Raw genomic sequence first — 12,689 nt, 5'->3', positions numbered from 1 at the left:
AATCCCTCTATCCTCTATCAACTTCTCAATAGATGCACGCATAGTCTACCTATTTAAGTTGATTGACAGTTATGTAAACATCCAATATGGTACCAAATGATTAGTGCACTGTAACATTGATGTGGGCCTTTACATTTAATTCATCATTGAATAAGTAATAAAATGGGCCAAGCCCATATTTATCCAACAATCCCTACCAAATGCTAAGTCACACAAAAATGCTCTCATCATCTCAAACATTTGATATACAGGTGTTTTTGATGGAGACTGTTAAGTTGAACATCCATCTAGAGCATATACTACACTTAACCACAACTGCACAATGGACTATGCCTTGAATTGACAGTTTTAGCATGGAATGAGTTTCATCTAAACTCTTTACTAGTACTAGATTGCCAAACGCATCCCCTCTGGTTGGAGCATATAAGTTAAACTCCATAGCCTTTCATGGGTATGTAGAGACCACCTAGATCTCATAAATTGTGTCTAGCAGTTAACCCATATAGGTATGTTACTCAAAAGATGTTCTATATGAAACATCTTTGCTTCAAAAATATAATTGGAACATGTTAAGGTGTAAATACCAACCTACCTTCTAGTAAGAAAAGATATGCATCTGAAATGAGCCTTATTAAGGGTCTTTTCTCTTAGTCTACCACTAGCTTGTTTCACCATTCTAATTCAAGGGATATCTGATCACATAGAACATATTACCACTATGATAAACTTTAGGTGGGTCTCAGGCCCATCTCACTCGATGCACTATCAATCACACTACGTGATAGTCCCTTAGTGAATTTTGATCTGCCGGATTTTTAGACGTATGGACATAATCCAACGCTATTACTCCAGAGTTCCTCAATTTTCTGACAGACTTCAAACGCCTCTTTATATGCCTTATCGATGTAACACCCTGAATTTGGGGATATAAATTTTTTTTCTAAATGGCTACCAAATTTAGGTGTTACCTCTTGTCTCTCTCTCTAGACTCTCTCTCTTTTCCTTTTGATTAGAATTAAGTTAATTAGGTGAGGGAATAATTATTTATTTTATCAAAACTTATGTGAGTCAAGAAATGTTGCATCATGCTGAGCCTAAATTATCTTTTTGTTTGATGCACATGTTTGAATTGGTTTGAATTTGTATTTGGTTTGAATTTGATTTGAAATCCATAGAGAAAATAAAAAGAAAAGGCATTAGAAATTCCAGGGAAAAAGAAAAACCTAATTCAGCCCAGCCGGCCCAGCACGACCCAAGTCCCCCACGCGCGCCCGCCCCTCCCTGACAAGCGGACCCCGCCTGTCAGCGCCATCCCGCGCGTGCTCTCTCTCCCTCTCTCCCTCTCGCTGCCCGGTGGGGCCGACTTGTCGGCGCTAGTTTCCTCCGTGCACGCGCGCATTCTCTCTCTATCCCACGGGCCTCGCTCGTCAACTCTGCTGCTCGTTTGTGGCGGAACTGCCCGAATTATTCCAACTTAAGTGCCCAAGTCCCGCCTTAGAGGCTAGACCACACTTAAATGGGAATAACCCGTCAATCCCTCGGATCTAGTCCGACACGGCCACTGACAGGATCAAGTACCACAATCTCACTCGAAGATGAGTCACAGAGCAAATACAATAAAGCATAAAACCACACATGTCACAATGTTAAATTATTACATCACCATCATCATCATCGGAGTTTTTGCAAAAGTATCCATCATTGTTCGAAGTGCAGCGGAATAAAACTAATGGTAATTAAACAGAGAGATGGGGAAGCCTGTCCCATCACTCCTCATGCTCCTCCTCAGCCGAGGCAGGGTCCCACTCAACAGTCCAACCCGGTGGCAAGGTGGACGGCCAAGTTATCCCAGCAACCATCTCCTCCAGAGAACCTATAAAAATTATGCCACAAGCAAGGCTGAGTATACTAATACTCAGCTAGACTTACCCGGTGTGAGGAGTCTACTCCTCTACCTCTAGACATGCAGCTGTTTGGCTGTGGGGTTTGGTTGCCAAAAGCACTAGCTGAGTTTCTAAATCAAGATTTTAACTTAGTCAAAGTTAAGTGTGACTCTCTTAAGGCTAAAAGTGGACTATCTACTCATACATGGTAGCAAGCATTATTAACAATCAACATCTTATCTCAACTCCTCATACTTCCACTTATTACTCAATGTAGCAGCATGGATCAAGCAGTCTCATTAGCTGCGAGAAGCAGACGATTCGAATCGAGTTTTTATCCTTGCAAGGTAAACCTAAACACACGACATGCAGGGGCACTTCGTCCCCACACATATCAACCGTCCCCATCGATTCCCCGTCAGCAGAACAGGGCTCACCGCCTTGGCGTACAATGCCTCACTGACCCCGACTGGCCGTCGTGCAGTGACCGCACTTGTACCCACCATAACCGGAATGGGAGACCTCGTCTCAGGTCGCGTGAGGGGCAAAGTCTACTGCCAGGTTCAATCAGGTACTAGGCTTACCGATTTACCATATTTCTCGGTATGTGTTTAGTACGTTCAAACGCTTGACACACGGTACCACACCTTAATCCTTATTCAATTTCATCTCGTAGACAACCAATCCCCATGGATTGTTGTCCATCAACTAGTATCATGATAATGTGAAAGTGGGTACAATCAATTTCCTGATCTCGCGCGAGTGCTAGAAAAATCACTCGTCTTCTACCGAGATCCTAATTAAATAAAGCAACTACTTGACCTATCATACTAGTATTCATCTCAATGGGATTCCTGAGATCATGCAACTAGGGTTTCAAACAATTCCTACACCTAAGTGCACAATCAATCCTACAATCATTAAGTGAAGTAAAGTAGCATAAATAACAGGTTATGCATAAAACCGGGGCTTGCCTTCCAAAGCAGTGGCAGGCAGGTCCTCTCGTGCAGGCTCGGGTGCTGGATCTGGGGCTACCTCCTGAGCAGCTCCTTGCTCCGGCACGAGGATGTCTCTCCGTCAGCAAGATTACAGTCTATCGAAATGCAATGAACATGTATGTCATGATTATGCAAGATTTAAGAATATTAAGCTAAAGAAACTAAGTTAAGAAGTAACTTAGGGTTTTCTTAGTCATGCGGGGCTTCCAGTGGGTTAGGCTCAATACTCCTTAGGCTTGGGTTTTCAGTGAGGGTAACATAGGGGATTGGTATTGTCTTGATACATTTTAGTGGACAGATTACAAAGGTTTTAGAATAACATTATTTCACATCTTTCATTTTTCTTTCCTTAGTTTCCATTTAGGGTTTTTAGTGTAGGTTTGAACTACAACAGGGTTTTAATAATTTCCAAAAATTCTGTAAAAATTACAGTGGGTTGTCACTGGCTATTCTAGCTTGTTTTAAGAATTTGAGGCTTAAAGTATAAAAGCTAGGTTTTAAACAAAAATAACAACAGTTAGGCAAAATGGGCCACTTTACACTACACCTCTTAGTTAGGGGTAGGTTCTGTCCTAAAGGTTATTTTTGCTGACATCCCATAGTAATAATAGGCTTCTGTGCTAAAAATCACAGTAAACTAAGGGGTGGTTATTTAGTTATGATTTTCTTAAGTTTAATGTCAAAAAGGCTCTTTCTACTACATTATTATTTGAAAAATGTCAAACAGCAGATCTCCTATTTTTCCTAAGTTCTCCTTAACAAAATATTAGTTATCCCAAGGGTGGGGGTGTTTTTATCTTGGGGTTATTTTTGTAGAGTTTTTCTAAGTTTCACTTGTTTTATCAAAACAAAAGGGATCCTACTTATGTTACACTAAAACAGGGTATGATATATTTTTCTAGTGAACTATATTGAATAAGTAACCTAACAAAAATAGAGGTACTCTCTGGTTCATTAATTAAATTACATTTTCTATTTTCCTTATCCTTAAGCATATTATAGAATAAGGGGTAAAACTAACTTAAATGGAGTGGACAGAGAGGTTAAACATTTTTAAACAGGTTAGTAGGTAAATATAAACTTCCCCAAATTTTCCTACCCCTAGTCAAATAGCCTAACTATTTTTCTTACTATTATTAAGCTTTTGGCCAACACTAACATTAAATTAGAACTTTTAAGTTTTCCACAGCACCAAGGGGTTTTACATTTTTCTTAAATAGGTTACATTAATTGGAGTCTGACAAAATTGGTTTGACCAAATTTGGATGATTTAAACAGAAGTTATGCATTTTCAAAGTTGCTGTCCAATTTAAAAACAAATTTAATTAAGGTTTTCTGGAAAAACAGTTTACACCGAGGTCCCTGGGTTTAAACTAAATCCACCTTCACAAATCTACCCCCACGCCACTATTCCCCTGTGTCTCTGACATTTCACAAAACCCACTGACCTTCTCTCCCTCTCACCCGTAGTCCTTCCCCTTATGCAAACAGTAACCGCGGGAAAGAAAAGGGCGGCGCGGCTTACCGGCGGCGAGGGAGGTCCGGCGAAGGGTGGGTCGGCTCGGGGAGACTCTAGCGGTCACGTCGAGGTACGGCTCGACGTCGGAGATGGCCGGAATCGCCCGGTCCACGCGTGCAGGTGGGTGTCCTCATCGGCGGCGAGTATACCGGCCAAACCACGGCGAACTGGTTCAATCCGAGGGCACGGTGAGCTTCACGGGGTCACGCAGCGACTGTGTGCACAAGGAATCGAAGGATGGTGGAGTGGTTTACCCGGTCCACGTACTCCGGCGGGGGCGAGAGCTCCGGCGAGCGTGGACTGGCTTCTCCGGCGAAGTAAACTCCGATTCCTTGCTCGGGGAGCCTCACGGAGGTGTGCACAGTCTTTTCCGAGGGCTGGACGGGGTTGGAAATGGCTCTACCGGCCGGTCTATGGTGGCAGAGGGATTGGGCGGCCGCGGACTCGCTGCGCACGGGCAAACGGCGACGAGCTAACTCCGGCGAGGTTTGGAGGGTGCGCGGAAGGGTGTAGTCGAAGCCTGGGAGGGCTTTATAAGCTCGGGCGCGGGCCACGGCGCTGGTTTGGCTCGGGCGCGGCGCGGGGCATGCGGGAACGCGCGCGAGCGTGCTCTGGCTCGGGCAGAAGGCGTCGAACACGTGGCGGTGAGTTTCTTCCAATGTTCAAATGTCTCCAGAGATCGCAAACGTGCGAATCTCGCCATGAATCCGGCGCAGACCTCCTCCTGGCACCTAGGGCTATCTCACATGTGTGAGTTCCAAGGGATGATACGCCCTAGATCGGGAGATAGACGGGCGCCAAATCTGGCTTGTCTCACTGCCCACACAGCGACAAAACTGATGTCAAGTGCTGTCAAACGTCTGAGTCTCGGTCTCCAATTTTTCCAGGGGGTGCCTTAAGTGGTATACCACATTTTTGGTATAGAACCCAAGTGGTTTTGGCGCCATCTTCAAGGTGAACATGGCTGGTCTTTGGATTAGGGCTAAAATGTGACTTAGAGGGAAATAGAGAGCTCTAGCTCTCTCTCCACTTGGAGATTTGAATTGGGGTTTCTCCAGGGGCCTTTTTGCAATGTTTCCTCCCCTTAAATGATGGTTACAAAGTTAGTTAGGGTTTGGGTAAAAGTTACCCATGCTTTGCCCACTTGTTCACTCTCTTTCCCCCCTTACTTAGGGTTTTGGAAGATAGGGTTTAGGAGAGGTCTAGGGTTCTTCTCCCCCCTGATCCAAGGTAGTAAGTGTGCAAGGATTAGAGTAATGCTTCTTATGTCATTAGCAACTTTATTAGCACTTGATCTCCAAGTTCTTATGTGTTGCCCTAAGCCTTTACCCCTTGTGATCACAGCTTCTAGTGCCAAAGTGGGTTTTAGCCAGGGTAACACCTGGGGTGTTACAGCCCTCCCCCCTTAAAGGAATCTCGTCCCGAGATTTAGGTAGAGTCCCTTGGAGGGTGCTTGAAGGTGTGCTGGTGTTGTTTTTCCTTTACACTTAAGTTTCTCTTGTTAACTGCTCTTCGAATGTCATCCTCTTTGCAACTTCAGAAGGAAGCCCTTCTTAAGTTAATTCCACAACTTAGACTATCCTTGTTATCTAAGTTTTTCTTATAATTGAATTCAAAGGGCAGGTGGGGGTGGGGTTCTGGGGTTACATACCGACTCCTTTGGGCAGAAAGTCGGGGAAGCGAGAGCGTAGAAAATCCTCAGTCTCCCATGTAGCTTCTTCTGCTGAATGGTGACTCCACTGAACCTTGTACATTCTGACCGACCTTGCCCGAGTTGATCCCTCCTTTTGATCTAATACCTTGACGGGGTACTCTTGGTAGGTAAGTCTGGCTCTATCTCAATGTCTGGTTCTGGCAGTACTTCAGTGGGTAGGCGAACACATTTCCGCAATTGAGATACATGGAACACATTGTGAATTGCTGACATGTGAGGTGGCAATTCCACTTGATAGGCTACGGGTCCACAAGCGAGGAGCTAACTTGCCCTTGATCCCGAATCTCTGGACACCCTTGGTGGGTGACACCTTAAGATAGACATGATCTCCCACTTCAAACTGTAGAGGCTTCCGCCTCTTGTCATGATAGCTCTTTTGCCTGGCCTGAGCGGCTTCTAGGTTCTTCTTGATGATCCTGACCTTTGCCTCTGCCTCAAGTACCAAATCTAGCCCAAAAATTTCCCTTTCTCCTGCTTGAGACCAATTCAGTGGGGTCCTACACCGCCTTCCATATAATGCCTCAAAGGGTGCCATCTTCAGACTGGACTGATAACTGTTATTGTAAGAAAACTCTGCCAAAGACAGACACTTGTCCCAATCCTTCCCGTAGTGTAGTGCACATGCCCGCAGCATGTCTTCCAAAATCTGGTTCACCCTTTCTGTCTGGCCATCGGTTTGGGGGTGGTATGCTGAGCTTCGGATGACATGGGTCCCAAGTGACTCTTGCAATTGCTCCCAAAATCGTGCCACAAATGGTGCCCCTCTGTCAGATATAATGGTCTTGGGAATACCATGCAACCTTACTATCTGATCAATATAAATTTCAGCGTACTTCTCTGCCCTGTGGGTGGTATGCACTGGCAAGAAATGAGCAGTCTTGGTCAACCTGTCCACGATAACCCAAATTGAATCATGGTGCCTGGAGGTATTGGGTAATCCCACTATGAAGTCCATGCAAATGTCCTCCCATTTCCAAGATGGTATGGGAAGGGGTTGCAAAGGGCCTGCTGCCTTCAAGTGACTAGCTTTAATTCTCTGGCAGGTGTCACATTCGGATATGTACTTGGCAATTTCCCTTTTCATTCTAGTCCACCAATATAGGGATCTGAGATCATGGTACATCTTGTTGCTACTAGGGTGCATGGAGAATTTGGAAAGGTGAGCTTCATCTAGTATCTTCTTTCTAAGCTCAGGGTCCTTGGGAACAACCAATCGATCTCCAAACCATAGAATTCCCTTGCTATCCTGTCGGAAACACTTGTATTTTTATGCCTTTTGCTTGATCATATCTTTGATGACCTGAACACCCTTATCCTCAACCTAAGCCCTTATGATCTGCTCTTGCAACGTGGGCTCCACCGAGATATAGCTTAGGTCACCCGAAGAAACAACTTCCATGTTCAGCTTGCACAACTCATCACACAGGGTGGTCACTCCCACATCCATGCTCATACAATTACACTGGGCCTTTCTGCTCAAGGCATCTGCCACAACATTGGCCTTCCCTGGGTGGTAATGCACCTCCAAATCATAGTCCTTGATCAACTCTAACCATCTCCTTTGCCTCATGTTCAGGTCTGCCTGAGTGAAGATGTATTTGAGACTCTTGTGATCAGTGTAGATGTTACAGTGAGCTCCCATCAAGTAGTGTCTCCATACCTTTAGAGCATGAACTACAGCTGCCAATTCTAGATCATGTGTAGGGTAGTTCTGCTCATGGGGCCTGAGTGCCCGGGAAGCATAAGCAATCACTCTATTCTCTTGCATCAAAACACATCCCAAACCAGTACCAGAAGCATCACAATAAACTTCAAATGGCTTGGTGTTATCAGGTTGGGCCAGCACTGGGGCTGTTGTCAAATGCTGCCTCAAGGTATGAAAGGCATCCTCACACTTTTGGCTCCACTCAAACTTGACTCCCTTCTTCAACAGTTCAGTCATTGGCTTGGCAATTCTGGAGAAATCCGGAATAAAGCGGCGATAATACCCTGCCAATCCCAGAAAACTCCGAATCTGCTTCACTGTAGTCGGGGGTTTCCAATCCATTACCTCTTGTACTTTCTCAGGATCAACTGATATCCCATCCTGAGAAATTGTGTGACCCAAGAATTTAATCTCCTTCAGCCAGAACTCACATTTAGACAACTTAGCATAAAGATGATGATCGCGCAGTCGTTGAAGCACAATGTGCAGGTGCTCAGTATGTTCGTCCTCATTCTTGGAATAGACCAAAATATCATCAATGAAAACGACCACGAACTTGTCCAATTCTGGCATAAACACTGAGTTCATCAGGTACATGAAATAAGCCGGGGCATTGGTCAGCCCAAAAGACATCACCAGAAACTCATACAGTCCATATCTGGTAGAGAAAGCTGTCTTGGGAATATCGCTAGCGCGGATCTTGATCTGATGGTATCCTGAGCGAAGGTCTATCTTGGAGAATACCTTGGCTCCAACCAACTGATCAAACAGAACATCAATGCGGGGCAGCGGGTATTTGTTCTTTATAGTCACCGCATTGAGAGGACTGTAGTCAACACACATCCTCAAACTCTCATCCTTTTTCTTCACAAATAATGCTGGACATCCCCATGGTGAAGTGCTTGGACGAATAAACCCTTTGTCCAACAACTCTTGCAATTGTTTCTTCAATTCTGCCAATTCCGCGGGAGGCATCCTATAGGGTCTCTTGGAGATAGGAGCGGTCCCGGGTTGCAATTCGATGGCGAACTCAATATCTCGGTCAGGTGGCATCCCTGGCAATTCCTCCGGAAAAACATCCGGATAATCACAGACCACTGGGATCTTTTCCACTGGGGATTCTAACATAACAAAGGCACAAGAACGGGTGCATCCCTGATCGGGTAGATATAAGGTAATCTCACCATCCAAAGGGGAGCGGATTTCTATGGCTCTGGCTGCAACATCAATCACTGTGTGGTGTCGTGACAACCAATCAGTCCCTAAGATGATATCCACACTATCCAATCCCATTATCATTAGGGTAGTTTTGAAAATGAGACTACCCAGCTTAATTGGTACGTGCCTACAGATCTGATAGGAGGCAACCCTGCCTCCTGGTGTTGAGATTGTAATACCCCCATTGGTGTGGTGAAAAGGCAATTGGCACTTGGCACAAAATTTGGTACTGATAAAACTGTGTGATGCACCGGAATCAAAAAGAACAATAGCAGGATAATTCAAAACGGTAAAGATACCAGTCAAGACGGGTGCTCCCTCTGGGATATCAGCCATGGTGGTGAAGTTCAGCCTGCCCTGCCTCACTTGCACCTTCTGCCTCTTCCCTTGGTTCTGATTAGCATTCTGCCCCTGCCTCTGCTGGTTCCTGGGGCAATTCTTGGCGTAATGCCCGGTGTTGCCACAAGTGAAGCACCTGTTGTCATTTGCCTGGCGGTACTGCTGCTGCTGATTATTCCGCTGAGCTGGAAACTGGTTGCGGTTGGGTGCCTGCTGTTGCTGCTGCTGAGGTCAGATTACCCATCGCCCTTGCTGCTGGGATCCCCTGCCCTGGGTGTCGGACACAATCCTGAAGCGCTGGGGCTGAGCTGAGGGTCCGGCCACAGGGGTCTTCCTCTTCTTCTCTGCCTGTCTAGCTGTAATGCAGTCCTCTTGGGAGATAGCCATGTTGACCAACTCATTGTAGCTGTTGGCCCTGACGGTGTTGAGACGGTCCCAGAGCTTAGTGCTGAGCCCCCGTCTGAATCTGTCCCTCTTCTTCTCATCTGTATCTGCATGATATCTTGCGTACTGGCACAAATCATTAAAAGCCTGGGCATACTGCAACACTGTCCTGTTGCCCTGAGTGAGTGCCAAAAACTCATTGAGCTTCCTGTCCATGATCTCGGCTGGTATATGGTGTCCTCTAAAAGCTGCCTTGAACTCCCTCCACTCCACCTCTCGGTCCTCTGGCTGCATAGCAAGAAAATGATCCCACCAAGTCCTTGCAGGTCCGCGAAGCTGCTGGGTGGCGAACCTGACTTTGGTGACCTCTGAGCAAACTCCATGGAGCAGTGGGAATTTGGATTCCACCACTCGCAGCCACACATCTGCGTCAAGTGGGTCTTCCACCCTTGTGAACAATGGAGGCTGGGTGCTAAGGAATTCCTGGTATGTAGCCGCCGCGGGGTGACGTTGATGGTCTCCACCACCATAATGCTGAGGTGGTGGCTGACGTTGAGCCAGCTGCCTCAGGATCTCATTCTGCTGAGCCATGAGCTCCTGCAGAGTGGGAGGTGGTGGCGGCGGTGGAGGAACGCGCTCGTTCTGGCCACGACGCTGCCTCCCGACCATCTGAAAAACCACATACTTACTTAACACCACAGTTCCAAATTTCAAGATTTTATCACGGGGAAAAAGTTAAAACAGCATGATAGACTCCGACTTCAACAAAAGGGATTTTAAGAGGCATAAATTCCTCCTTCCAAATTTAAACTGATAATAGCATCCATCAAACAAGCTCCCAAGAGAGTTTTAGCACGATTACATCAATTTGTTCCAAAATGACTCAACTCTATCTAGCCTAGTACCCCAAGGGTGCAAAAGCTAAGCTAGCTGCGAGGAGTCCGACTATCCAACTTCTAAGCCTACCCTGGACACCTAGTGAGCGAACGAAGCAACACTCGACTCGGGGGAAGGTGGTCTTCCCGAGCCAGCAGTGTCCACACTGGAGGCAGGCTCATCTCCTCCCTCAATGTCGACGTCCTCGTTGGCCTCCTGGTCCTGGATCTCCTGGTGATGCATGTCCAGGTGCTCGTTAGCCTCAGCAAGCTGCTGCTGAGTGTTAATGAGCTGATCTTCTAGGACCTCGATGGTGTTCTCCCTGGTGCCCACCAGCTCCTCCAACTCTTGAATATCAGTGGATAGCTGCTCCACCTGCAAGTCCTTCTCCACCATTTCTTGAGATAAATCAACCACGAGCTCCTCTCTGTTATCCAACGTGATCTTTGTTGCCTCCAGCAGTGCCATCAGATGGGACATTGCCTCACCGCGCATCACCTGCAGACGGTACAGAGCATTCATGCACCGTACTATCAAGTGCGCAGTCTGACCTAGGTAGATGGCCTAGATGTCCTTGGCATGCTCCACCCGATCCTTCCACATTGGGTCGTCCTCCTTCTCAGGGGGGAACAAGCCAATGGGGTGGGTAGCCAGCTCCAAGGGATGGAATCCATAGAAGGTAGTCAATCCATGCAGAGCGATCGCCTCGATCGTGTCCTCTGCCCGGTACCCGAAAGACTCGGAGTCCAAAGAGCGCCATCCTGGCTGCAAGGGATGAGGCTCCAAGGTCATCCTCACCCGACAGCGAGGCACTCGGTGCTTCTCGAACTGCTGCACCGCGTACTGAGGGGGTGTCGTGTATCCGGCCCCCTGAAGTACTTCCCACAAAATGCGGGGAAAGCCCTCTCGTGCAAGTCCGTCAGTGTGGGTTAGTGCATTTCCGTCATCGGAGGATCTGTGGGAGGTCATCTGTGTACGGTTAAGCGTAAGTAAAAGAAAAAGAATTATAAAAAGAACAAGGAAAAGTAAAACTCAGCCTTTCTCTAGTTAAGAAAAAAAAGCACTAGAGACCTAGTTGGTTGTTATCTTGTTTTTAAGTCCTTTACTCAGTTATCCATTGCTTAGTTATGAATGCATGCATGCTCGTCCTGAACGACCTCACAACAAGATAAAAGGAATAGGGAGGAACTCCCATCCTGTAAAAGTGGCCTGTGGGGCCTAGTTACTTAGCCACCTAGCTACCCTTTTATTACCCTAAGGCTTCACGTCCTAGGTCTATCCTGCTCGTCCTACTATCTATCCAACATTGTTTCTATCAAATTTTACTTGGAAAATTGATGGTATTTACATTTTATTGATTCCTCTGTGGTGGTACAAGCTCTGATACCAGCTGTGGCGGAACTGCCCGAATTATTCCAACTTAAGTGCCCAAGTCCCGCCTTAGAGGCTAGACCACACTTAAATGGGAATAACCCGTCAATCCCTCGGATCTAGTCCGACACGGCCACTGACAGGATCAAGTACCACAATCTAACTCGAAGGTGAGTCACAGAGCAAATACAATAAAGCATAAAACCACACATGTCACAATGTTAAATTATTACATCACCATCATCATCATCGGAGTTTTTGCAAAAGTATCCATCATTGTTCGAAGTGCAGCGGAATAAAACTAATGGTAATTAAACAGAGAGATGGGAAAGCCTGTCCCATCACTCCTGATGCTCCTCCTCAGCCGAGGCAGGGTCCCACTCAACAGTCCAACCCGGTGGCAAGGTGGACGGCCAAGTTATCCCAGCAACCATCTCCTCCAGAGAACCTGTAAAAATTATGCCACAAGCAAGGCTGAGTATACTAATACTCAGCTAGACTTACCCGGTGTGAGGAGTCTACTCCTCTACCTCTAGACATGCAGCTGTTTGGCTGTGGGGTTTGGTTGCCAAAAGCACTAGCTGAGTTTCTAAATCAAGATTTTAACTTAGTCAAAGTTAAGTGTGACTCTCTTAAGGCTAAAAGTGGACTATCTACTCATACATGGTAGCAAGCATTATTA

This window comes from Zea mays, chromosome 8 (assembly GCF_902167145.1).
Source record: "Zea mays cultivar B73 chromosome 8, Zm-B73-REFERENCE-NAM-5.0, whole genome shotgun sequence".
Classification (NCBI taxonomy): Eukaryota; Viridiplantae; Streptophyta; class Magnoliopsida; order Poales; family Poaceae; genus Zea; species Zea mays.
This window is presented reverse-complemented; position numbering follows the sequence as displayed.